Source organism: Capra hircus, chromosome 27, assembly GCF_001704415.2.
Source record: "Capra hircus breed San Clemente chromosome 27, ASM170441v1, whole genome shotgun sequence".
NCBI lineage: Eukaryota > Metazoa > Chordata > Mammalia > Artiodactyla > Bovidae > Capra > Capra hircus.
Window position 1 is genome coordinate 19,184,313 of NC_030834.1, and position 27,623 is coordinate 19,211,935.

The 27,623-nt window shown below is 44.3% G+C and overlaps 1 pseudogene; it reads left to right on the plus strand.

Annotated features, from left to right (window-relative positions):
- On the plus strand, positions 21,375-22,172 carry LOC102175001 (annotated as a pseudogene).

Sequence of the window (27,623 nt, forward strand, 5' to 3'; positions counted from 1 at the left end):
TTTTTAAGCTTACGTGGGACCAAGATAGAACGCCTTCTAGGCCATAAAACATACTTCAGTGGTTGTAAAAGAATAGAAATCATACAATGTCTGCTTTCAGATCTGACAGGAATTAAACTAGAAATAAGAGTAAAAAGATAGCTGGAAAATCCCCAAGACACATCTGAATAACACATGGTTCAAAGAAGAAATCTCAAGAGAAATTTTAGAATATTTTGAACAAAATGAAAATGAAAATACAGCTTAAACTATGCAGCAAAAGCAGTGCTTAGAGGGAAATTTTTAGGACTTATATGTGGAATCTAAAAAAAAAAAGATGCAGATGAACTTATTTACAAAACAGAAACAGATTCACAGACATAGGAAATAAATGTATGGTTATGGGAGGGGAAGAAGGGAGAGAAGGGATAAATTAGGAGTATGGGAGTAACAGATACATGTTACTTTATAAAAAAAACTTAGATAAAGAAGGACCTACTGTATAGCCCAGAGAACTGTGTTTGATATCCTGTAATAAACCTAAAGGAAAAGAATCTAAAAAAGAATAATATATATATGTATATGTATATCTGAATCTCTTTGCTGTACACCAGAAACTAACATAACATTGTAAATAAACTATTCTTCAGTAGAAAAATACATTATAAAAAAAGAATATGTATCACTTAGATATTCAGAAAAACAACAATATTTATTTTTAAATAAGAGGAAATGAAAGAGCACAGGGTTTGAACTCAGGACTGACTGCAGTCTGGGCTACACCCCTTTCTAGCTCTGTGACCTGCGAGGCCCTTAGCACGGCACATCTCAGTTTCTGCATCTGTAAAATGAGGATGATAAAACCTACCCCACAGTGGTTTGCATGTGTATATCTGCATACAAATAAAGATAAAACTATACAAGGAAAATGAATGTGCAAGGCGCCTGAGGGATGCTCACTACGGATTGATTTCCAAGCCCTTTAAGGATATTTGGGAGTTGGTAGGTTCCAAGTAAATTTTGCTGGGCACACACAAGGCCTTTTGTTCACCCTTCTTCCTTTGCCATCCTGACATTCCTGATGACACAGACAACCCACCTGGGGGGGCTGCCCACGCCCCTAGGCACCAAGTGTCTCCATTTTGGAGGAGATAGGGGAGCCCTGGAAAGGAAGCTGTTTTCTACTTTGAAAACCCCAGAAAGTGCAAGGCTCTGGGACAGGCTGATACTGTCTCTTTTCTCCCTCTGCCATGCTTTACAGAACATTCTGGGCTTCCTGTCCCAGCCTGAGGGAGAAACCAAGGGTACACATCACTAGAAAATAACTACGAGGCCAGAGTCTTACACGGGAACTTGGATCCGGAGTGGGCTTTGGGCAGACAAGGAGGAGACTGTTGCAGAGCTGGGATGGTGAGGAAGGGTGCCCAGGGCCCCAAGGGGGCCGGGAACAAAGGACTTAGTCTCCCAACAAGCCTGGGCCAGGTCAGGCGGAACTGGGGGAGTCGTGAGCGGAAAACCACCCGGGCCCCTCCAGCTAAGGGCGAGGTGTGGAATGTGAGAGGAAGGTGAACGGAATGGCATGAAGGGACTTCGGTTCTGATTCACAGTTTGACTCTGAAGCATTCCAAACGTGGTGGGAACAGAGCCTGTTTGGAGAGGATTGTTATCTGAGGACAGAGCAGGATGAAGGGAAGGGTGGGGGGTGATGGCTGACGGCTGCAGAGAGCATTCCAGCTTGCAGATAAGTGAAGCCAGAAGGTTAGGCATGATTCAGTGGAAGTCTGAAGAACTACCCGTTCCACTCCTGACCTGAATTGAAATGAGACACACCAGGAAGAACTTTTGAGGCTACGTGGGTCCGTAATGCTGGGCTTGATCAGTGGCTGTCAGATTTCAGCTAAAGACATTTCCTCTTACTCTAAATTTGCATTCCAGGAAACATGCCTGTTCACTTGCGTGTGTTAACTGAAAACTTCCCTGCAGGCTCTGCAATGCAGAAGACCCAAGTTTGATCCCTGGGTTGGGAAGATCCTCTAGAGAAGGGAATGGCAACCTACTCCAGTATTCTTGCCTGGGAAATCCCATGGACAGAGGAGCCTGGCGGGCTATGGTCCATGGGGTCTCAAAGAGTTGGACATGACTGAGCGATGAACACACACACTAACTATCCATGGCTGGTTCCTCTTACTCTAAATTTGAATTCCAGGAAACTTGCCTTTTCTCTTTTACTTCTCTGATTTTCATCGGTAAGATAGGATTTCAGAAGCTAAGATGATTCGCGTTGTACAGCAGAAACCAATACAACATTGTAAAGCAATCATCCTCCAATTAAAAACTAAGAAAAAAATACTACGAAAATTAGAATGAAAGCTGTCAATGATGGTCGTGTTATGGGGGGCTGAACGTGACAAGAGAGTAGCAATAAATGATGACAAAATTCCATTCAGTTCAGTCGCTCAGCTGTGTCCGACTCTTTGCGACCCCATGGACTGCAGCATGCCAGGCTTCCCTGTCCATCACCAACTCCCAGAGCTTGCTCAAACTCATGTCCCTTGAGTTGGTGATGCCATCCGGCCATCTCATCTCATCTCATCCTCAAAATTCCACAGGCATCTTTCAATGATAAACTTGACTCCCTTGTCTTCTGTCATCTTAGCCCTTACCTGCCTCCAGCCACACTCCCTTTTGTCCCACGGGCTCCTCCTGGGCTGAAGGGTACCAGCCACTTCTTGGAGTGGAGATGAAAGAGAACGGTGGCTTGTGCACTCTCAGCATCACCCGTTCTCACTGACCACCAGGAGGTAGGGGGCTTATTCTCCGTTTCCAATGACCTTACACCTTGCTCTCGGGAAATGTAAGAGTCTCCAACATTTCCAAAGGATGGACTTTGAGGTTATAGAGGACATCCATGAGAGGTGGATGGGTCATTTCTTCTTTCTCCTTGAAAAATGTTTTATTGATTTGGCTGTGCCGGGTCTTAGCTGTGGCACAGGGGATTTCTGATCTTTGTTGCAGCATGTGGGATCTCGAGTCACAGTGTTTTCGTTGCGGCATGTGAACTCTTAGTTGCAGCATACGGAATCTGGTTCCCTGTCCAGAGATAGAACCCAGACCGCCTGCATTGAGAACGTGGAGTCTTAGCCACTGTACCACCGAGAAGTCCCAGGACTGCATTATTCTGCTGCAGACTCTCTTTCCCTGACCTTCCAGGCTCATTGTATTAACCCACCAAAACGCTGTTCTGGAGAAAAGAGCAGCTTTGGACGTGCTGTTTCCTCTGCTGTAAAGCCTGGCCCCAGATCTCAGCATGGGTCACCCCTTTAACCCTTCACCTTTGGGCTTAGCAGCAGCAGCAGCATTTTGACAATAAAGCTTTCTGATAAGGGTTGACTTGTGTCCCTGTGGAATATGTTGACATCCCAACTCCTAGTGCCTGTGACTATGACCTTATTTGGAAAAAAGATCTTTGCAGATGACCAAGGGAAGATGAAGTCATTCATTAGGGTGCGATCCTAACCCAACATGACTGGTGTTCTTATAGAAAGATGACATTTTAGAAACAGAGACAGACGCATGCAAAGGAAAGATGGTGTGAAGGCCCGAGGAGAAGACAGCTATCTACCAGCCAAGGAAGACCTGAGGTTACCAGAAGCCAGGAGAAAGACACGGAACAATTCTCTCTCACAGCCTCAGAAGGAACAGACCCTACCAATGCCTTGGATTCAGACTCCCATGAGACAATATATCTGGTGGTTAAGTCACCCTGCTTGTGATACTTTATTACAGCAATCCCAGTACAGTACCTTGCTCGAACCGCATTATTTAAAATTGCACTGTCTGTACCTCTTGTGTTCTCCAGAGTACTTCTTACTATCAAATATCTCTGACTCTCTGCAACCCCATGGACTGTAGCCCGCCAGGTTCCTCTTTCCATGGGATTCTCCAGGCAAGAATACTGGTGTGGGTTGCCATTCCCTTCTCTAGGGCATCTTCCTGACCCAGGGTTTGAGCCCAGGTCTCCCACATTGCAGGCAGATTCTTTAGCAACTGAGCCACCAGGGAAGCCCCTAAGTATACTACATATGTAGTTATTTACTTTTTGCTATGTATTTGCTTATAGTCTGTCTCCTTCCACTGGAGGGTACACAACACAAAGGCAGAGATTTTGGTACATTTCTTCATGTATTCCCTGCATCTAGAATCAATACTGCCCTTACACCCCAACAGGCTGTACGAGGCTCTCTCTGGCCCTTTTCTGGTCGTGCCTCCCTCACCCCTCCACTGTCGAGGTGAAGAGTCTGTGTGGGTAAGTGGCTACACCACATGGAGCCCACGCCCCTGCTTCTAGAGCATGCACCAGGAACCCACATGTTGGCCTCAAGCCCACTTCCAGAGTCTGCATCAGCCTCTTCCTTGCGTCTGTCCTAAGACTCTAGCGAAATGGGTGTGGATGGAGCTTTGACAGGCTGACTGGAGCATCCACACTGTTTGTAGAGGGGCCTTCCTGGTGTGGGAGAAAGTTTCAGGGTGAGATGAGAAGAAGTGGGGGACACAGGCCGGGGTCTTCCTTTATATTTGCCTCTTGCCTCTCGAAAGGTGGGGGCTGGGGGAGACTCTACCTTGAATAATGTCTGGCACACAGCAGGCACTTGGTGAACATGAATAAATGAATATGTGAGTTACTCTTCGAAGCTTTTTTTCTTTGAATTACACAGTCCTTTAACGAAAACATTGGAACTTCCCTGGTGGTCCAGTGGTTGAGACTTCACCTATGTTTTAATTAATTAATTTAAAAAATCTTTATAATTGCTTTATAATATTGTGTTAGTTTCTGCTGTACGATGAAGTAAACCAGCTGTAGGTATAATACATCCCTTCCCTCTTGGAGCTCCCTCCCCTCCCACCCCCATCCCACCCATCTAGGTCATCACAGAACACTGAGTTGAGCTTCCTGTGCTTTGTAGCAGGTTGTCACTATCTATTTAACACGTGGTGGTGTATATCTGTCAATTTCAATCTCCCACCCTCCCCTTCCTCCACCGGCTCCATGTCTCTTCTCTATGTCTATGTCTCCGTTCCTGTCTTGGAAATAGATTCAGCTGTACCATTTTTCTAGATCCCACATATATGCATTAATATACAATATTTGCTTTTCTCTTTCTGACTTACGTCACTCTGCATGACAGACTCCATCCATGTGAGACTTCGCCTTCTAATGCAGGGAGTGTGGGTTAAATTCCTGGTCAAGCAGCTAAGATCCCACATGGCTTGTAGCCAAAAAACCAAAACATAAAACAGAAGCAATACTGTAAAAAATTCAATAAAGACTTTAAAAATGATCCACATTAAAAAAATCTGTTTTTTTTAATAAACAGAATATCAAATCCTCAATGATTCAAATCAAAAGCAGGGCATATTCCTGGCTTTCAGAGTGGACCCAGTCTCCTTCCAGTGCCCTTCATCTTTGCCATCCAACCTTCTGGGGGCTGGGATAAAGGAACTGTTCCATCGGTTCACAGGAGCCTGCTAATAATACAGATAGTGAGAGAGACTTTTAAAACATTGCAGTAAAAGAACTGTAAGGAAAGGTCAATAACTTTACTAAAAAGATGAATTTCTAATGAGGGAATTTGGGGGGATGATCTGTGCCATCTGGAATATGGCGGGGGAGGTTAGGTTTTGGAGCTTATTATCACCTATCCTGCATGTGGCCCACCTAGTTCTCGCTGCTCAGGTAAAACCAGAGTAGAAACTCCTTCCTTTGCCAGTAAACTATTGGGGAAATGGGCTTCCCTGGTGGCTCAGATGGTAAAGAATCTGCCCGCAATGCAAAAGACCTGGGTTCGATCCCTGGGTTGGGAAGATGCCACGGAGGAGGACATGGCAACCCACTCCAGTATTCTTGCCTGGAGAATCCTCATGGATAGCGGAGCCTAATGGGCCACAGTTCATAAGGGCCACAAAAAGTTGGACATGACTGAGCAACTAGTTGGGCAGGTGATTTTGTTTCTGATGCTCACCAACCTGGTTTGCCAATTCCTCCCATGTGGGGAATACACATTGGATCATGTTTGGGTGTAAACATGGGATCGTGTTTGGATTTTAAGCCAGTTTTTAAACTGGGATTTGGGGCGAGGACGTGAGAATATTTATGCTAACTACTACCCAAGATTCCCTGACCCAGGAGAAACCTCTGAAATTTCACAGGAAGGGGATCCTTGAGATGTTGGGCCCTGAAGACTCACTGTAGTTCCTGCAGAGATCTAAGGACTGCGGTTGGAAGGCTCAGGGTCACACAGACCCTGAGCCTTGCCAGTCCCAGGGCCAGTGCTCTGCTGGCTGTGCTGGCCTGCAGCTTTGATGTGGCTAGTCGACACAGCCCAGAGAGTCTCAGGAGCCAGGTCTGCTGACTTTCAACAAGTTAGACGCTCACCCCAGAACACTGGCTTTGGGGCTTCATCAGATGGAATGAGTGAGCGAAGAATGCGTACAACCAGGATACACATCTCATCTCATTTCTTCTTTTAGAAATGAGGACTAGAAACTAGATTCATAATTTCTGCTAGTTTCTGCCTCAACCTCATAAAAGCAACTACTGGAATACTTTCAAAGGTAATACTCAGAAGTACTGTTTATTGAGCAGTTACTCTGTGCCAGGTACTTTGCCCCTGTCATTCATTCTTCACAATGAACCGTCCTGGTGAGAATGATAATTCTCCCCATTTTATGCAGAGATAATGGAGTGAAACATATATTTACTTTAAAGATCTTACCCAAGGACACACAAGTAATCATCTAGGAATCTGTAGATCGATCTAACGGCACAGCCCATGCTGTGCACAGATAAACCACTCTGTCTTTCTGATGTGGTTACATTCTCACATTCAGTTATTTCATTCCACATGTGTGCCGAGGACCTGCTCTGTGTGGGGCACTTTCCTCCACTCTAAGGACTATGATGGTGAACAAAACTGGACCCAGTCCCAGACTTATAGCGCTAACAGGCTGGTGAGGAGATGAACAATCAAATATCTACACATATAAAAATAAAATTGCACACGTGGGCTTCCCTTGTGGCCCAGTCTGCCAGTGCAGGAGACCTGGATTCGATTCTGGTCTGGGAAGATCCCACATGCCCTGGGGCAACAAAGTCTGTGGGCCACAGCTATTGAGCTTGCACTTTAGAGCCCGGGACCTGCAGCTGCTGAGCCCACGTGGTGGAACTACGGAAGCCCGCACCCTCTAGAGCAGTGCTCTGCGACGGGAGACGCGACTGCAATGAGAAGTCCAAGCACCATAGCTAGACAGTATCTCCCGCTCACCACAACAGAGAAAAGCCCACGCGACGGTGAAGACCCAGCACCGCCAGAAAATTAAATAAATAAAATTATTTTAAAAAATAAATAAAATTTTACGTGTGACAAATGCTATAAAGGGGAGATACAGGATACTGTACAAGCCTATCGTGTTTTTGTTTGTTTTCCAATTTTTTTACAATTTTTAAAAATCACACGAGATAGTTTTTTTAAGATTGTTGTTTCTTTGATGTGGACCATTTTTAAAGCCTTTATTGAATTTGTTACAATACTGCTTCTGTTTTATGATTAGGTTTTTTTGGTCCTGCCGCATGTGAGTTTAGCTTCCTGACCACGGATTAAACCTGCACACCCTGCATTGGAAGGAGGAGTCTTAGCCACTGGACCACCAGGGTGGTCCTAAGTCTGATTATTTAAATTCCTATATTATTCTGTAATTGTTTGACAGGTATCCATCTTGTTATTAAGATGATAAACTACTTTTGGTTGGAACTGTTATCTTAGAACTGACTTCCACAGGTCTGGGGACACAGCAGATTGTCCAAAAACACCCGCTGGCCATGGGGAAATGTCTTTTCCATTTCTGCAATTCTAACATTTCTCATTAAACACTCTAAAATATAAACAATGATGTACAAAATATCTGATCAAATCCTTCCAGCACCTGGAGAAGCAGAGCTGAGGGTGTGTGCTCTTCTGTGAGTCAGGCTTTACATGTAAGCTCGCAATATGTGGTCAGTCGCTAAGTCATGCCCGATTCTCTGTGACCCCATGGACTGCAGCCTGCCAGGCTCTCCTGTCCATGGGGTTTTCCAGGCAAGAATACTGGAGTGGGTTGTCATTTCCTCCTCCAGGGGATCTTCCCAACCCAGAGATCAAACCTGCATCTGCTGCATTGGCAGGTGGATTCCTTACCACTGAGCCACCTGGGAAGTCCCACATGTAACCCCACCCATCTGCTAACCACGCCCACATCCGTCCCTGGCAGGACGATCCTCAGCTGAGCCCAGTTAGCAGCACAAAGGTAGGTGTCAGCCTGACTCAGAAAGCAAGTTGAAGCTGAGCTTCTGAGGTGGGTGGCTGGAAGCCTGAGGACGCTTTTCATGTGGCAGAACATGTGTCAGACTGTGCTTTCTCTGTCACGTCTGTGTTCTCGCTGAATTCATCCTTCTTACAATCAGATGTTTATAGCACTTTTTACCTCTCAACATATTGTGTATTTATTTGTATTGTCTGCTCTGATGGGAATGTAAACTTTTTGAGAATAAGGACTTTTTATTTCTGCATTTTATTTGGGGGAGCATTTATTGAAGTAAAGACACAGCATGCATGCATCATAAACCTGGTAAATTTTAAAATGTATTTGGCTGCTCCCAGTCTTCCTTGTGGCATGCAGGACCATCTAGTTACAGCATGAGGCATCTTGTCTGGGCCCCCTGCACTGAGACAGTGGAGTCTTGGCCCCTGGACCACCAGGGAAGTCCCCAGCCTGGTGAAATTTTGCAACATAAACACATCTAGGTAACCAGTACTTGTTTATCTGGAATAAAACATTCCCTCTCCCTAGAAGCTTTGTCACACCAAGACTCCCAGAACTGCCTTGGTTTTGAGCACTGTTGTAATCTGACACCTCCTTCCGTACCTGGCATACAGCAAGTGCTTAATAAACACAGACTGTTCCCAACTTATAATGGTTTAACTTGCAGGGTTTTTTTTCTTTAACTTTCTAATGGTGTGAAAAAGATACACATTCAATAGAAACCACACTTGGAATTTTGATCTTTCTGCTGGGTACATACTCTGATGCTGGGCAGTGGCAGCTGCCACAGCTCCAAGTCAACCACGTGATACACTTACAACCATTCTGGACCCATCAAGCATCTGGTTTTTCACTCTCAGTGCAGCATTCAATAAATGACATATATCCAACACTTTACTTTAAAATCGGTTTGTGTTAGATTATTTGGCCCAACTGTAGGCTAGTTTCAGTGCTCTGAGTATGTTGAAGGTAGGCAAGGCTAAGCAATGATGCATTTTACTTTTATTTTCTTGGCCATGCTATGAGGCACTCAGGATCTTAGCTCCCCAACCAGGGGTCAAACCTATGCCCCTGCAATGGAAGTGTGGAGTCCTAACCACCAGAGAATTCCCTATGGTGCATTTTAATTTTAAAAAATAATTTTATTTATTTGCTTTTGGTTGTGCTGGGTCTTCGCTGCAGCACAGGCTTTTTCTAGTTGCCGCAAGCGAGGCCTACACTAATTGTGGTGCTCAGGCTTCTCACTGCAGGGGCTTCTCTTACTGTGAAGCAGGACTCTAGGGGCATGTGGACTCAGTCGTTGCCACTCCCAGGCTCCAGAACACAGGCTCAGTAATTGCAGTACACGGCTTAGTTGCTCCAGGGCATGTGGGATCTTCACAGACCAGGGATCGAACCTGTGTCTCCTGCATTGGCAGGCAGATTCTTGACCACTGAGCCACCAGGGAAGCCCCTTATGATGCATTTTAAACTGACAATATTTTCAACTTATGATGGATTTACTGGAACATAACCACAGCATAAGTTGAGGAAGATCTGTAATTGTTAAATAAATAAATCCATCCATTCATACATTCATATTTATTAGGGGCCTAGTCTTTGCCAGGCACTGTTCAAAGTGCTGAGTGCACAAAGAAAAATAACTTACTCTCCCTTTCCTTAAAGATTCTCGGTCAAGTGAACTCTCAGAGAACTGTTAAGAAGATGTATCCCTGGAACCCTGTGGAGAAAAAGAGGCTACTTTGAAGGATGTTTATAGCTGCAGAGAAGGAAGGAATGTAGCCTGTAACTCTGCAGAATTCCTCTGGTGGTTTCAAGTTTGCATACAAGGTCATCTTTTCTGATGTATGCAGTCCAACTTAGTTGCTCACATAGCAGAAGTGTTTACTTTTCTGGTGCATTCTTAACGGAATCATTGAATGTTAAAGTCTCTCATTGATCATCACATTGAAATTCCAACTGTATTAGTTAGGAATCTTTCGGTTGCAGATAACAGAAAATTCAACCCCAACCAGTTGACATGATAAATGGAATGTACTGGCTCCTATAACTGTTAAGTTCAGCTGTATGGTGGTTTTAAGGGAAACCATGATCCCAGGCTCAATAATTTCAACACTGGTCCAGTTTAATTTCATGCCTTTCTCTGCCTTCCACACTACCTGTTATGTCCCAAGCCTGGCTTCTTCATCATCTCAAGATGACTACTAGCAACGTTCCTGGACTGAATCTTTTTCATTCATGTCCAGGTAGATAAGAAGTCACTTCCATAGAAAAGTAAGAACATTTCTATTCTTGCAATCTCCAGCAAATGTCATCTCCCCTTGCATTTTATTAGCCTGGAGTTGGATATTTGCTCATTTTGAACCAAGCACTGTGACCAGCAACATGGCAGGATGTGATGACTGGCTTAAACCAAATAGGGTTTGCCCTTGGTGATGGCTGATTTGTTTTATCAACTTGACTGGGACACAGGGTTTCCATATACTGATCAAACATTTCTGAGTGTGCCTGTGCAGGTGTTTCTGAAGGAGATCAACGTCTAAATTTGTAGACTGCCCTCCCCAATGTGGGTGAGCCTTGTCTAATCCCGTTGGAGGCTTGAATTGAACAAAGGTCTGGGGGGAAAGAATTTGCTTTCTGTCTGTTTTTGAGCAACAACATCAGCTTCCTCTTGTCTTTGGACTTGAACTCAATCCATCCACTCTCCTGAGCCTCCATCTGCAAGCTCCATCTTGGCCCCACACGAGCCAATTCTTTATAATTAATCTCTTTATATATATATTTGTTCTGTTTCTCTGGAAAACCGTGACTAATACACCCCTGGAGCCAGAAGTGGGATCAGATTTTTCCCAAGGGGCATTGACTGCATGAGCAAGGAATGGATAAATGATGAAAATTGGGATTCTGTTGTCATCGAAAGGAAGGAAGGAAAGAAGAAAAAAAATTGGCAAGAGAAAAAGAACAAGCATCTGTGACGCTTGTACCTCTCCTGTCTTTTTTAAAAAAAGATTTTATTTATTTTTTCGGCCTCACAGCATGTGGGATCTTAGTTCCCTGACCAGGGATTGAACCCTCACTCCCTGCATTGGAAGTGCAGGGCCTTAACCATCAGACCACCAGGGAAGTCTCACATCTCTTCTGTCTTTAGTATCAGAGCCTCAGTACTTAACGCTCTACACCCCATACTGCCTCTTGTGATTTATTGCCGGTCCACTGCTAGGGGCTGTGGGAAAATAAGGCCTCCAAATGTCCAAGAAAGTAGAGTTTAATATGATATAGAAGGCATCCACAAATAGCTACAGTGGAAGGTAGTGTAATGACTACATGTCATTAAAGAAAAATCAGTAAGGTGCTCCCTGAAGAAAAACTCCCCCTGTGGACACATGGTCCTCCTCTCCTTAACTGGGTTGCATACAACTTCTTGTATGGGTACTAAGCATCTTTACCCTGTGGACAGTGGGTTTCAGAGAAACAGCACATGGTGCAATTTTCCTTAAAACTAAGATGTAAGGGACTTCCCTGATGGTCCAGTGCTTAGCAGTCCACCTGTCAATGCAGAGGACACGGGTTCACTCCCTGCTCTGGAAAGATTCCACATGTTGCAGGACAGCTAAGTCTGTGTGCCACAACTGCTGAGCCCACGCTCTAGAACCCACAAGTCGCAACTACTGAGTCCGTACGCCTGGAACCCATGCTCCACAACAAGAGAAGCTACCACAGTGAGAAGCCCGGGCACTGCATTGAAGAGTAGTCCCGCTGGCTGCAACTCGAGAAAGCCCACATGAAGAAACGGAGACGCAGAGCAGCCAAAAATAAATAAATGAAAAAATTTTTGGAAAATTAAAATGTGATATGAACTAATACGGTTAAAATGCAAATCTTTCACGTCCAGGACTCTTACCACATCCTTCAGAAGAACTGGAAGCTTAATTGAATGGAATATTATAAAAACTTGAGCTTTAAAATGTACCCCTGAGTCTCCAAATATATTCCTGAAATATTTTTCTCTACATGGGAGAATATCTAGTAAGAACTTTTCTTCCTTCCAGAGTCCTAAAATGTTGTTGTTGTTTTTCACACCTCCCTGCTCAACACTAGAGAGGGTACATGATTTTTTTGTTTTGAATTTAATGATTTATATTTTAAAAAATGCTTAACCTAGTGCCTTGTGCCTAAGGGGTCCTTGATCAATGCTGATTGGATCCGAGTCTACAGCTACAAATGATAATCATGTCTGCCTTCTCCTTGAGATATTCTGCTTAATCATGCTGCTCAATATAAAAAAATATCCAATCAAAAAATAGGCAGAAGACCTAAAGAGATATTTCTCCAAAGAAGACATACGGATGGCCAAGAAGCACATGAAAAGATGCTCAAATTGCTAATTACTAGAGAAATGCAGATCAAAACTACAATGAGATATCACCTCACACTAGTTAGAATGGCCATCATCAAAAAAATTGCAAATAAATGCTGGAGAGAGTGTGGAGAAAAGGGAACCCTCCTGCACTGTTGGGGGGCTTCTCTGGTGGCTCAGAGGGTAAAGCATCTGCCCGCAGTGCGGGAGACCTGGGGTCGATCCCTGGGTGGGGAAGATCCCCCAGAGAAGGAAATGGCACCCCACTCCAATATTCTTGCCTAGAAAACCCCACGGACAGAGAAGCTTGGTAGGCTACAGTCCCTGGGGTCGCAAAGAGTCAGACACGACTGAGCGACTTCACTTTCACTTTATGGAGAGAAGGGCAAAGCATTTGAATGCCAAGAGACGAGACCATCAAACTCTTCATCTTTCCCCAGAAGATTTTCCCTGCCAGCTACTTTCCCTTTGTGTCTCCTCTTCCCCATACAATGTCTATGTGGATGTAGCAGGCTCTGAAATAAAACAAGGATAGAACTCCACTCAGTCAGGTGCAAATACCTGTCCTTTGAGGCAGACTCTACCTGTGAGGAATAAAGTGTGGTGAACACTCTATCTTCCGTGAAGGACGCGGGACCACAAGGGAAGGCTACAGGAGACAGGTCACCCATCAGATGTTTCCTCTTTCCAAGTGTGGAGCTCAGGTGTGGATTGAGCCCTTTTAGTACTGGATAGAAGAAGTATTAAGAGACTCCAGAAGGGAAATTCTTCTCACTTCCACGTCCTTTTAAAATTATCTGCCTCAAGACGGTTATAAACCTCTAGTCCTCAAAAATCATTCAACATTTGACTGACACGAAGCAGACCCTCTTGTCTCATGGCAGAAGGTGCTGTGTTGACTCTCCTTGAGAAACGTGACATCAGCTGGAGGCCTGAGGAGCAGGCGTTCAGTCTACGTGGCCTGGCCTTGTTCTTTGTGGTGAGTTAGGTTATTCAGAGATACCCTTTGGCTAAGAGCATCTAAAAACTATGAGGAAAAAAAAAATGTTTCATAATCTTCATGAAAGCATCAAATTACTGATCAAATAAAAACAAAAAAATCAGGCCAAAAGCAGAAATCCAGAGGTAAACAGAGCACTCTTCTGTCCTCACAAAAGCCAAATGGTTCCAAGGAACTGAGCTCTCAGTGTGAGAGGGACAGAAACTAAAGCCCAGGACAAAGGTTTAAATGGAAGCCTCCACAGGAAGTGGGACTTTCAAAGGGGACGCCACCTCCCTGCTTCCACCTCCATGGCGTTTGAGGAGATTAAACTGGGCCAGAAGGAGCAAAGGAGCAAACCAAAACTCATGAGAAGTTGTAATTAGAGGTAGTTACTCCCACGGATTCAAAAGACTTGGGTGGTCTGAGAAATCCTAAACCCTGAATGAAGTCAAAATGGTACCAGACAGAAGGGTACCTATGTGCCCAAAAGAAGGAAAGACAAATTCAAATTCTCCTGAGGAAGAGACCCTTCATCTTAGGCCACAGAGCATCTCCATAAACAGTTTTCTAAGGCAGTGAGCAGCATATAATTTAAAATATCCAAGATATCCAACCACACACCGAAACCAACAGAAACAACAGAGAACCATAAAAAGAGCCATGTAGATTCTAGATGATTAAGTTAGAGATTATAAATTATACAACATCCTTACTTAGTGTTTAAAGGATATATTTTAGAAATACCTGCAGAGATTAGTAAACTATAAAAAGTATCGTTGGGCTTTAAAAATAAAAAAGTTTTAACTGAAATTAAAAATTCAGGGGATAGATTAAGAGTGCAATTGAAGAAACAATTATTGAAAGAGCAATGAACTGTTCTGAATGCAACATAAAATTAAAAAGATGGAAAATACAAAATAGAGGTTAAGAGACATGTGACATAATGTGACAGAGAAATTCCAGAAGGAGGGAGAAAAGAATTGGGCCAAGGCAATATTTGAAGACATAATGCTCAAACATTTTTACCACTGCTCCAAATACTTATCCAGAGATTTAGGAATCTGCTGAATCCAAGCAAGATAACATACTTAGATATATTCAGATACATCATAGTGAAATCGTAGATAACTAAAAATAAAGAAATTCTTAAAAACACTCAGAAGAAAAGAGAAAGATTGCCAGGAGCTAGACTGACAGCAAGCTTTCAACAACAAACAATGGACACCAGAAAAATAACGCTCTATCTTCAGCATATTTAAAAAAACGATTTGCAAGCCTACCATTGTATGTCTAGTGAAAACACATCTTTTAAGAATATGGACACAATTGGGACTTCCCTGATGGTCCAGTGGTTAAGAATTTGCCCACAAATTCAGGGGTCATGGGTTAGATCCCTGGTTTTGGAATTAAGATCCCACATGCTGTGGAGCAGCTAAGCCCATACGCAGCAACTGCTGTAGCCACAAGCTCTAGAGCTTGTGCTAAGCAATGAGAGGTGCCACCGCAATGAGATGTCGCTGAAACACAACTGGAGGGCAGCCCCCACTCACCACAACTAGAGAAAGCCCTCTGGTGTGTGTGTTAGTCGCTCAGTCGTGTCCGACTCTTTGTGACCCCATGGATTGTAGCCTACCAGGCTCCTCTGTCCATGGGTTTTTCCAGGCAAGGATACTGGAGTGGATTGCCATTTCCTTCTCCACGGGATCTTCCCAACCCAGGGATCAAACCCGGGTCTCCTGCTTTGCAGGCAGATGCTTTAAGATCTGAGCTACTAGGAAAGCCCATGTAGTAACAAAGACCCAGCACAGCCAAAAGTAAATAAATAAATAAATTGTTAAAAGAATAAAGGCAAAATAAATAAATAAATATTCTAGGGAAATAAAGATTGTTCTCTCCTCACTAACAAAATCTCCTAACTGAAGTGAAGTGAAAGTCGCTCAGTCATGACTGACTATACAGTTCATGGAATTCTCCAGACCAGAATACTGGAGTGGGTAGCCTTTCTCTTCTCCAGGGGGATCTTCCCAACCCAGGGATTGAACCCAGGTCTCCCATATTGCAGGCAGATTCTTTACCAGCTCAGCCACAGGGAAACCCAAAATCTCCTAAAGGAAATGCTAAAAGATACTTGACATAGGAAAAAAAAAAGTGATCTTATAGGGAATGTAGACACAGAAAGAATGAAAAGCAAAGAAAATGGCAAGTGTAAATGAACATTGGCAATATAAAATTGTAATAAATAATTTTAGGTTATGCTTTAAAAGTTGAATTAAAATATATGAAAAAAATCAGTTTACAAGTAGGTAAGTGGGAATGGAATTTAAGTATTTAAGGTCTTTATAATGCTTGAAAAGAGGGTAAAGATACTGATTAACCTAAATTTTGTAACTTAAGTTGGAATTTCTAGGGTAACCACCAGAAGAATAGAAATCAAGTATGTAACTTCCAAATTAGTGTTTGTGAGAAAGATGGAATAATTTAAAGTTCTCAGTTAAACCAAAAGAAGGGATGTAGCTGTATAAGCAACCAAGGAAACAGCACTTCCAGCTAGTTTTGAGTATACTGGAGGCCTGGAAAGAAGAGGTGATTCTGTCATGAGTCACGTCTGTTCTATCTGGCTGTCCACAATGGGTAGAGAACCCTGGAGTGAGCTGTACTAGTAAGATTCTCTCATGGGAACTTGAAAACATGACCAGGATGATAAGTAAGGCTAAAACACATGAGTGCAGCTGCTAAGAAAAAAGAAAAGTCTATGAGCTTTGGCCCCCGAGGTCTCTGGAGAAGCCCTGGTCCCCCTGTCCTTCCCAAGGCCTAGCTGGTCAGCTCTTCCTTCGAGTCTGTGAACTCTCCCCTGTGCTTGCAATACCTTCTGCCACCAATCCCTTTCCCCACATTCTCTCTTTTTTTTTTTTTCTTCTTGCTTAATCAGCCTTGATTTGCTTTAAAACAAAAGAAACTTAACTGATGCCAAGAACCATTGGCTCATGCCAGAAGTATCTTCACTGTCTTACATAAAAGTCCAAATGTTTGGCATGGATGGCGAGGTTATCCTCTTAGCAACAACTTAATCTGAACTGCAGCTGGATTCTCTAACTTATACCAAACATGTGAGATGAACATTCCCAAGATGCAGCCCAGATGGGTGGGCCTCCCGTGGGGGCCCTGACTCTTACTTTACACTCGCTATGAGGCCATGTTCACCGCTCTGTCATATCCTCCAAAACACATCCAATACCACAATGTACTAATGAGAAAACTGATGTTTTACTGGGGATTCTTTGGAGCCTGTGAAAGAGGGATCACGTCTCACACATATCACTGGGCAGAAACTGAATCCATTACCCCAGCGGACATGTTTGTCTCTTCCCATCAAAGAGCCCAGCTCTGCCTGTTGCCTCTTCTCTCTTTTTTCTTTCCTCCTACTCAACTTCCCTTTGCTTAGAAAACAACTTATAGTTACTAGGGAGAAGGGAAGGGGAGAGGGATAGCTAAGGAGTTTGAGATCGACATGTATACACCGCTCCATTTAAAATGGATAACCAACAATGTCTTCTGCTCAGTAGCATGGGCAACTCTGCTCAGTGTTATGAGGCAGCCTGGATGGGAAGGAAGTTTGGGAGTGAATAGACACATGCACATTCAAAGGCTGAGTCCTTTGGCTGTTCACCTAAAACCATCACAACATTGTTAATCTGCTATACTCCAGTATAAAATAAAAAGTTAAAACAAAAAATTTAAAAAAAGAATTAGTTTTGTCATCCTAAGAAAGTCAGACTTTGCCCTCAGCTTGTACCCTCCACTCAGCAAAACAAAACCCCTACTATTTAGCAGAACATAGTCCCTTGGGGTTGGGGATCTTGGTGTCTTTTTACCACCTTATGGGATGTGTTCTTCCTTGATCAATTGCAAGTCCATCTACAGCACTCCCAGCACCTTGAGTAGTGCCTGCCACAGTAGACTTTCTGGAGGGTCATTGATGAATTTCATACGTCTTTGTACATCGCATGGGGGTGCCCAGGTGGCACTAGTAGTAAAGAATCCGTCTGCCAATGCAGGAGACATAAGAGATGTGGGTTTGATCCTTGGGTAAGAAAGATCCCCTGGAGAAGGAAATGGCAACCTGCTCCAGCATGAGTGAGTGAGAGTTGCTCAGCGGTGTCCTACTCTTTGCAACCTCATGATCTGTACAGTCCATGGAATTCTCCAGGCCAGAATACTGGCGTGGGTAGCCTTTCCTTTCTCCAGCGGATCTTTCCAACCCAGGGACTGAACCCAGGTCTCCCGCATTGCAGGCGGATTCTTTACCAGCTGAGCCAGAAGGGAAGCCCAAATACTGGAGTGGGTAGCCTATCCCTTCTCCAGCAGATCTTCCCGACCCAGGAATCGAACTGGGGTCTCCTGCATTGCAGGCAGATTCTTTACCAACTGAACTATCAGGGAAGCCCGCTCCAGTATTCTTGCCTGGAGAATTCCATGGACAGAGGAGCCTGGTTGGCTACAGTCTGTAGGGCTGCAAAAAGTTGGACACGATTGAAACGACCTGGCATGCACACATGCATCTCATAGAGCCTAGAAAGGAGCATCACAGGGACGATGTGTTTGACAGCTGGTCCTTGAATAGATGACTGCATCACCACTATTTAGGAGATTTTGTGAGAGGACTAAAGGTTGTGACACTGACCTAAGCATTATAATGTATTCAAAGTAAGAGGCAATCAAATTAACAATGAGCATGCTAACAGAATAGAGTATTAACTCAATTTATCCATTGATTAAACTGCTTTCGGGTTCCAGGATGTGAGCCACATGGAATAAAATTTGGAATTTAGAAGAGCAGTCAAGCTTTTCATTTCAAAGATAGTGGAAAGATAAACCATGGGAAAGGCTTCATTTCTACACACATATACCTTTTGAAAATTTTTATTTATTCATTTATTTTGGTTGCGCTGGGTCTTCATTGCTGTGAGTGGGCTTTCTCTAGCCGTGGTAAGTGGGGGCTACTCTCTAGCTGCGGAGACTGGGCTTCTCATCGCAGTGGCTCCTCCTGCTGTGGAGTATAGGCTCTAGAGCATGCGAGCTTCAGTAACTGTAACACACAGCCTCAGCAGTTGCCGCTTCCAGGCTCTAGGACACAGGCTCAATAGTTTCGGCTCGTGGGCTTAGTTGTCCTGCAGCACATGGGATCTTCCCAGACCAGAGATACAACTGGTGTCCCCCGCATTGGCAGGCAGATTCCTAACTGCTGGACCACCTGGGAAATCCTATGTATATATATCTTAAAAAAAAAAATTATTGACTTACAAGTAAAATTCATACTGTGTCTATATAAGGCCAAAGTACCTAGTCTAAGTAAAACTACCAGATAAAATACAGGACACGTGATTAAATGTGAATTTCAGATATACTAAATTTTTTAGTGTAAGTTTGTCCTGAGTATCACATGGGAAATACTTATAGTTTAAAAATATCATTGTTTATTTCAAATTTAAATGGCATCTTATATATTTTTTGTTAAGCCTGGCAACTCCAAATCTATGAAAAAAATATTCAGTTCATGGCATGGTCTAGACATTTGACATATCATCTGGATAAATTAATCTCCTTTTCATATAGATGTTTGGCTATTGTGTGTAGTGTTAAGAGCACACTTTCTGCTATCCTTCACATCTCTTTGCTTCTCTCCTCTCTGATTAAGTATTGGTTGAAACAAAAGATTTTTCTTGCCATCCCCCCAGCTTTAAAGGACTCAAGGACCAGAGGTTCTGGGTAATTCAGTTCTTATTGACTTTCAGTGGAGGTGACATTGATAAAAGGGGTCAAAATGGTTAGTAAAGATCTCAAAGTGTGAAAAAGCTCAAAGTGAGAAAACCAGTTCACCCTTGACCTACTTTCCAATCTGAGTCTCACAGCCCTGGCCATGAGGGGCCATCCCAGAAAAACCAGTCTTGAAGAATATGTTCATAATTTTTCATAATGAATAATGATCAATCTGAGCAAAAGAAACAAAGATGCATTCTACATAGCAAATCCACAAGTGCTGGGATTCAAGGTATAGGATGTTGATGGAAGTGGAAGAGAGAAAATTGGTAAAAAATACAAGGAATTTGTGTACAATAGCCAAAAGCTATAATAAGCTTGATGTCATTTTTTCACTGGGGTCCAGCTACATACACATAGAAATTTCATCAACCCATTTTAGTTAGAAGTAAAGGTTATCTAGATTAGAGAAAAGTTTGATATTAAAGGATCTGTAAGAAGGAATTCACTGATGGCCCATTGGTTAGGACTCCATGCTTTCACTGCCAAGGGTGCCGACTCAATCCCTGGTTGGGAAACTAAGATCCCACAAGCCTGAGGTTGTGGCCGAAGGAAGAAAGAAGGAAAGAATCAATTTTCTTCCTTTCAGGTGTATATTCTATTAGGAGTGAGATTGACAAGTGGAATTATTAAAAGTCCTACTTTAATGAATAGAAATGGGCTTCCCTGGTAGCTCAGCTGGTAAAGAATCCTCCTGCAATGTGGGAGACCTGGGTTAGGAAGATCCCCTGGAGAAGGAAAAGGCTCCCCACTCCAGTATTCTGGCCTGGAGAATCCCACAGACTGTGTAGACCATGGGGTTGCAAAGAGTCAGACACGACTGAACGACTTTCCCTTTCAAGAAATGGGTACGTGGTTAATATGACAAAGAACAGCCCTAAGTAGTGATTGCATTCTTAGGGCACTACCACATAGTTCTCATCAACAAAAATAGTAATAACATGTTTGAAATAAATTTATTGGATACAAGAGTGCTATACTACTCAACCATAAAAAATGGAATAATGCCATTTGCAGCAACATGGTTGGACCTAGAGATTATCATACTAAGTGAAGTAAGCCTGACAGAGAAAGACAAACACCATATGGTATCACTCATATATGGAATCTAAAACATGATACCAATGGACTTATCTACAAAACAGAAATACTCACAGACACAGAACACAAACTTATCGTTACCAAAGAGGAGAGCTGGGGGAGGGATAAATTAGGAGTTTGGAGTTAGCAGATACACACTTAAATATATAAAATAAACAACAAGGTTCTACTGTATAATACAAGGAACTATATTCAATATCTTGTAATAACCTATAACTAAAGAGAAATATATATATATATGAGTCACTTTGCTGTATATCAGAATCTAATACAGCATTGTAGCTTTTTTTCATGGCTCCTTGGAGGTTGTCTAGTCAAGGCTATGGTTTTTCCAGTAGTCATGCATGGATGTGAGAGTTGGACTGTGAAGATGGTTGAGCACCGAAGAATTGATGCTTTTGAACTGTGGTGTTGGAGAAGACTCTTGAGAGTCCCTTGGGCTACAAGGAGATCCAACCAGTCCATCCTAAAGGAGATCACCCCTGGGATTTCTTTGGAAGGAATGATGCTAAAGCTGAAACTCCAGTACTTTGGCCACCTTATGCAAAGAGTTGAATCATTGGAAAAGACTTTGATGCTGGGAGGGATTGGGGGCAGGAGGAGAAGGGAACGACAGAGGATGAGATGGCTGGATGGCATCATGGACTCGATGGATGTGAATCTGAGTGAACTCCAGGAGTTGGTGATGGACAGGGAGGCCTGGCGTGCTGCAAATCATGGGGTCGCAAAGAGTCGGACACGACTGAGCGACTGAACTAACTGAACTGGAGGTTGTCCGCTGCTTCAGAATGAAGCTGAACATCTCTTTCCCGGCCACTGGCTGCCAGAAGCTGATTGAAGTGGACGATGAACGAAAGCTTTGTACTTTCTACGAGAAGCGTAGGGCCACAGAAGTTGCTGCTGACGCTCTGGGTGAAGAATGGAAGGGTTATGTGGTCCGAATCAGTGGCAGGAACGATAAGCAGGGTTTCCCCGTGAAGCAGGGTGTCTTGACCCATGGCCGAGTTCGCTTGCTACTGAGTAAGGGACATTCCTGTTACAGATCAAGGAGGACTGAAGAGAGAAAGTGCAAATCTGTACAGGGTTGCACTGTGGATGCCAATCTGAGTGTTCTCAATTTGGTCATCATGAAAAAAGGGGAGAAGGATATTCCTGGACTCACTGATACTACAGTGCCTCGTCACCTGGGTCCCAAAAGAGCTAGCAGAATCCGCAAACTTTTCAATCTCTCTAAAGAAGATGATGTCCGCCAGTATATTGTGCGAAAGCCCCTAAACAAAGATGGTAAAAAACCTAGGACTAAAGCACCCAAGATTCAGCGTCTCGTGACTCCACGAGTTCTGCCACACAAACGGCGGCGTATTGCTCGGAAGAAACAGCGTACTAAGAAAAATAAAGAAGAGGCGGCAGAATATGCTAAACTTTTGGCCAAGAGAATGAAGGAGGCCAAACAAAAACGGCAGGAACAGATTGCCAAGAGACAGAGGCTGTCCTCTCTGAGAGCTTCTACTTCTGAGTCCAGGCAAAAATGAGATGTTCTAAGAGTAACAAATAAATAAGATCAGACATAAAAAAAAAAAAAACAAAAAACAAAAACACAGCATTGTAAATCAACTATAGTACATTTTGTTTTTTAAAAAGAAGAAAAAGAATGCTCTAATTCTTGGGGTGCCTGCCTGGCTCATGAAAATTCCTTTTTCTAAAAAACAGCTCCAGAACCCAGGAGTGAGCTCCTGAAAGACTGTCATCCAATCAACTGGCTAAGCTGATTGATTGAAGGAAGACCTCTGGTCCAGGCTAAACCAATCAGAATAGCTCTCTCAGACAATTTTTCCAACTGCAACTTAAAATCCAGCCCTCTTTGGAGGTGGAAGCCTGGTCTGTGAGTCTTGGGAGCTGTCAGTGCCATGCGGAGGGATTTTGATTGCAGATGGAGAATGAGTCCAACAGGTAGGGAGAAGCAAAGACACAGAGCTTGTGTCCTGCTGAATTCCAGTCCACGGCTCCAGCTGTCCCCAGGCCCAGCTGTTCCCCTGTGCCTCCTACTGCTGTGTGACCTGCTGTGTTTGTTTATCTAATACGCTCTCTTTTCCTTGCCTGTTAGCGAGGTTCCTGTCACTTGTAATAAAGGCATCCTGAGTAGTCCAGCACTGTGTCCCGTGCTGTGCTGCTTGTCGGGGGCACGCAGAGATGAACAGACAAGAATGCACATGCTTAAAGGACCTACAGTTCTGTGTGTCAACCGTAATACAGGGTGGAAAATTATAAATGTTTTAAGAGGACTCAAAAGCTGTAGGAAATTAAAGGTGGGAGAAATCACTTCTACGGGGAGGCTTTAGGGACAGCTTCTTGTCTGAGATGGCTTTTGAACTTGCCTCTAAGGTAAGATGAATTTTGCTCATGTGGCCACGAAGGAGAGAAGGCCCTGGAGATGGAGAAAAGGGACTTCCCTGGAAATCCAGTAGTTTAGACTTCACCTTCCAATGCAGGGGGTGCAGGTTCGATTCCTGGTAGGGGAGCCACGTGCTTCGCAGCCAAAAAACCAAAACATAAAACAGAATCGATGTAACAAATGCAATAAAAGACTTTAAAAATGGTCCACATTCAAAAAAAAAAAAAAAAGAAGAGAGAGAGAGAGAAAAGCACATGAGCAAAGATCAAGAAGCAAAGTGGGACATATGTGAAAAATAGGCATGCCCAGTAGGTCAAAGCATTGAGCCTCAGTGGGGAAACATGAAGATTTTTAAGCAAGACAGGAATGTGGTCTTTGTGTTGGAATGGAGGAGACATGGGATCATGCAGCTAGGAGATTCTTACAGTGTGCCAAGCTGGAATTGATAAACGTTCTGACTAGGAGAAGGCCAATAGGGAATGGGGGAAATGAGGAAACTCCTTACTTTGGATAATCACAGGGTTTTCAGTCCAGAATATCTCAAGAGCAGGGAACAGGGACGGACTGGGGGCCCACGGGGTGAAACAAAGGCTGAGACAGGCCCTGTGGGGAGTATCTTGTTGTTTAGTGACCCCAGGGAATGTCGCCCGCCAGGCTCCTCTGTCCATTGGGTTCTCCAGGCAAGAAGACTGGAGTGGGCTGCCGTTTCCTCCTCCAGTGCGGGGTTTGAGGAGTGACTGGAGCGTTTCGTCATTGACATCTTCCTTGAGACTAACTGGTAAGAACTAGAAGTAAAACCAGGAACCAGGCTCCACGGTGGTGGCCTCACAACAGAGGAGAGAAGGTAAAAGGCGCAGGTTCCCCACCAGAGGGACCTCGGGAAGCCTGCGAAAGACACAGGCGAAAGAATCAAAAAACAAAGAGGCACGGGGAGACCCTTGTAGAAACGGTGGAGGCTGGGAACAGCTTACACGGGGAACTGCGTGATTCAGAAGTGGGAATGTTCCAGCCTGGGTGAAGATGCAAGGAAATCCAGGAGGACGTTCAAGCCACAACGAGAAGGAGGGGCTTCCCTGGAGGTCCAGTGGCCGAGACGCTGCGTTCCCAGTGCAGGGGGTCTGGCCTCCCTCCCTGGCCCAGGAGCTAGATCCCACCTGCCGCAACTAAGACCTGGCACAGCCAAATAAATAAATGTTTGTTTTTTAAACAAATAAAGAAAGAAAACAATGAGAAGGGTTCGGTAGGGATGGGGGGAATGTGAGAGCGTGCAGAGCCCAGTGGAGAATTTCCAGGCTTCCAAGTGTGGGCCAGGAGAGATCCTGTTTGATTATCTGCCTGTGTCTTGGTGACATTAAGCAGTGCAGATAAAGCTCTCTCAACCCGAGGAGGCTGAGGAACTGTAAGAAAAGATCTATGGGTGTTTCTAGAATGGTGAGGAGCAAGAGACATCTGAAGAGTACTTTAGAGGGTGGCAGGCAGGAAGAAGGACTGGGGAAGCTGAGGAGGCATAGCGGCGTGGACTTCCTTGGAGTTGATGATGGACCAAAAAATAGTCAGGAAGAGGAACTGGGGAAGCAGGCATCAGGAGATTCACGTCAGTTTGGAATGGGAAGGGTGCGGAAAGGAGGTATGTGTGTGGAATGCTGTGCAAAAAGAGGAGGAACGTATCCTCCTGCAGATAAAGTCAGATTTTGCCGAGAGTGAGGTGATGAAACAAGCATTTGAGGCAAAGATTGAGGGTATCAGATGGTTTATTTCCAAGAGATGTCTGGTTGCCCAGGGGGCCTGGAGGAGAGCTCAGACTGAGCTGCAGAGAACCAAGAATGCAGGGAAAAAAAAGATGAGCATGGTTGATAATTTTTACAGTAAATTTAATGAAGAGAGAGTAGCTCAAGACTCACATTAATGATAAAGAAGCAGACATAGGAGGGAGTCAGGGAGGGGGGCTCGATGAAGAGGGTCAAAAGGAACCAATGTCTAGTTACAAGATAAATAAGTACCAGGTATGTAATGCATAACATGATAAATATAATTAGCCCTGCCATATGTTATATATAAAAGCTAAGACAGTAAATCCTAAGAGCACTCATCAGAATGAAAAAGATGTTTCTATTTTTTTATGTCACACCTATATGAGATGATGGACGTTCACTAAATTTATTATGATAATCACTACATATGTAAGTCAAATTGTTAACATTGTACACATTAAACTTATATGGTGCTGTGCGTCAGTTATGTCTTAATAAAACTGGAAGTGTAAAAAAAAAAAAAAACTTGTAAAAGTCATTTTGCAAAAAGGGCTTCCCTGATGGTTCAGTGGTAAAAAGTCTGCCAGCTGATGGAGGAGACATGGTTCAATCCCTGATCCAGGAAGATCCCAGTGGATATGGGGCAACAAAGCCTATGGCCTCACAACAACTGAGCCTGTGCTCTAGAGCCTGGGAACCATAACTACTGAAGCCCGAATAATCCTCAATAAGAGAAGCAACTGCAATAAGAGACCCCTGCACCGTAATCAGAGCAGCCCCCACTCACTGCAACTAGAGAAAAAAAGCCCTCGCAGCAACAGAGACCCAGCACAGCCAAAAATGAATAAATAATAATAAATTTTTTAAGAGTCAGTTTAAAAAAAGGAGATATAGAGGGATTTCCCTGGCAGTCCAGTGGTTAAGACTCCAAGCTCCCAATGCAAGGGGTTAGGGTGAGATCCCTGGACAGGTAACTAAGATCCTGCACACCACATGGTGAGACCAAAAAAAAAAAAAAAGATGTAGGCAGATGAAATTCTTTTTACAAGATTGTTTTCACAAGTGTGGACATATTCCCCCTCTTCCATGCTTCCATGTGTGAGTCCGAGTCCTGTATTTGCCTGGCAAATCACGTGTGTGTGCATACATGTGCATATGTGTATGTGGGTATGCACACAAGATAACAAGAGGTCACTGGACCTTTGCTACATTTGGAGGTAAGGGACCTATGTCCCCTCTTTTGATCACTGTGGTAAACAGAGAAGCATAAAAGATTCTAGAGCAAATAGCTGCTTCCCTGACTCTTTATTTTCTACCAAAAAAAATAATAAAGGAATGCCAGGGCTGAAGGTGGAAGCAGAGGTTATCCAGGGCTGCTTTTGGAGATAAGCCCATTTTCCCTTAACAGCTTGTCTTTCCCAAAGCCTCATGATCTGAGGATTATCACCCCTTGGGTCTTCTCCCAGCAGCGTGGATGGAAGATAACCCTGCTCCACTCATTTTCAGACCTCCATGGCTCCAGTCCCCATGTCCCAGATACAGGGAACCCATTGGGTGTGGGTAGAGTCCTATACACAACGACTCAGGCACAGGTTCCAGAGTTACACCCAGAGTCTGTGAAGGTGCCCTGCTCTTCCGTTCCCTGCTAGCAGCTGCCACCCGTGTCACGGATAGGGCGGCAGCACAGGGCAGTGAGGAGGCGCCCCAGCTGCATCCCCCACTGACTGTGACCTTGGAAAGGGTAGCCTTCCCGAAGCCTTGCGGTCCTCACCTGGATCACGGTTATGATGGTCATCTACCTCATTTGTGACGACAAACAGGCATGGAATGGAGAAGGAAATGGCAATCCACTCCAGCATTCTTGCCTGGAGAATCCCATGGACAGAGGAGCCTGGCAGGCTACAGTCCAAAGGGCCCTGAAGAGTTGGACACAACTCATGTGATGCATGCAATGGGCATGGAATACCTATGAATACTTAGCACAGTGCCTGTGAGGAGGGGAGCAGGTGCTGTTACTATTGTTATACATGCAGTAAGCTTTCAGCGGGAAGGAGGAGGCATGGTGAGCACGGTTTCAAGGACAGGGGTGTAGACCTGGAGCAGTGGGGTGGCGGCAAGAGCTCAGGTCCATGGAGAGGACGCGGAGCCTTACAAACAGAGTGAGGCAGAGGACAGAGCCTTCAGGTGTGCCCTGGGTGGTTCTGTGTTTCAGTAACAAGGTTCCCTGGGGTCAGGCCTCACTGCTCAAAGTGTGGTCTGCACCAGAGCTCTGGTACCCCCTGGAGGCTGGTAAGGAATGCTGATTCTCCGGCCCCACCTCCAGCCACCAGAATCAGCACCTGCATTTTATTTGTACTATTTATTTATTTTTGGCTATGCTGTGCATGCAGGATCTTAGTTCTCTGACCAGGGATGGATCCCACAACCTCTGCTTTGGAGTTTTAGCCATTGGACCATTAGGAAAGTCCCAGCATCTGCATTTTAAACAAGGTGTTCAGGTGGTTCATGAGCATTTGGGAGTTTGGAGCTGAGGGACTCAGCTAGCTCCATTTATTAACCAGCAGCACCTTCCCATGAAGGCGGGAGGAGCTCACAGCCCTGACGATGTTTCTGGGTGACTGAGAGAAGATGCTGGTCAGAGAAGAAACCTCCAGGCTGGCTGCCCCCTAGTCAAACACCTCTCAGGGGCCCCTCTCCAGAAAGAGCATTCATACGGGAAAAGAGGGGTACAGATCCACTGAAACCCTGAGCGGTGCCTGGTGAAGGGAGAATCCTGCATGAACGATGAAGCAAATTAACCTTGTGGCAAGACTGAGAGCACCACAGCCTTGGTCAGCCCCGGAGAGGCTGTTTGCAAAGTGCCTGGAGCCTTAGCCCTGTGTGTGTGCA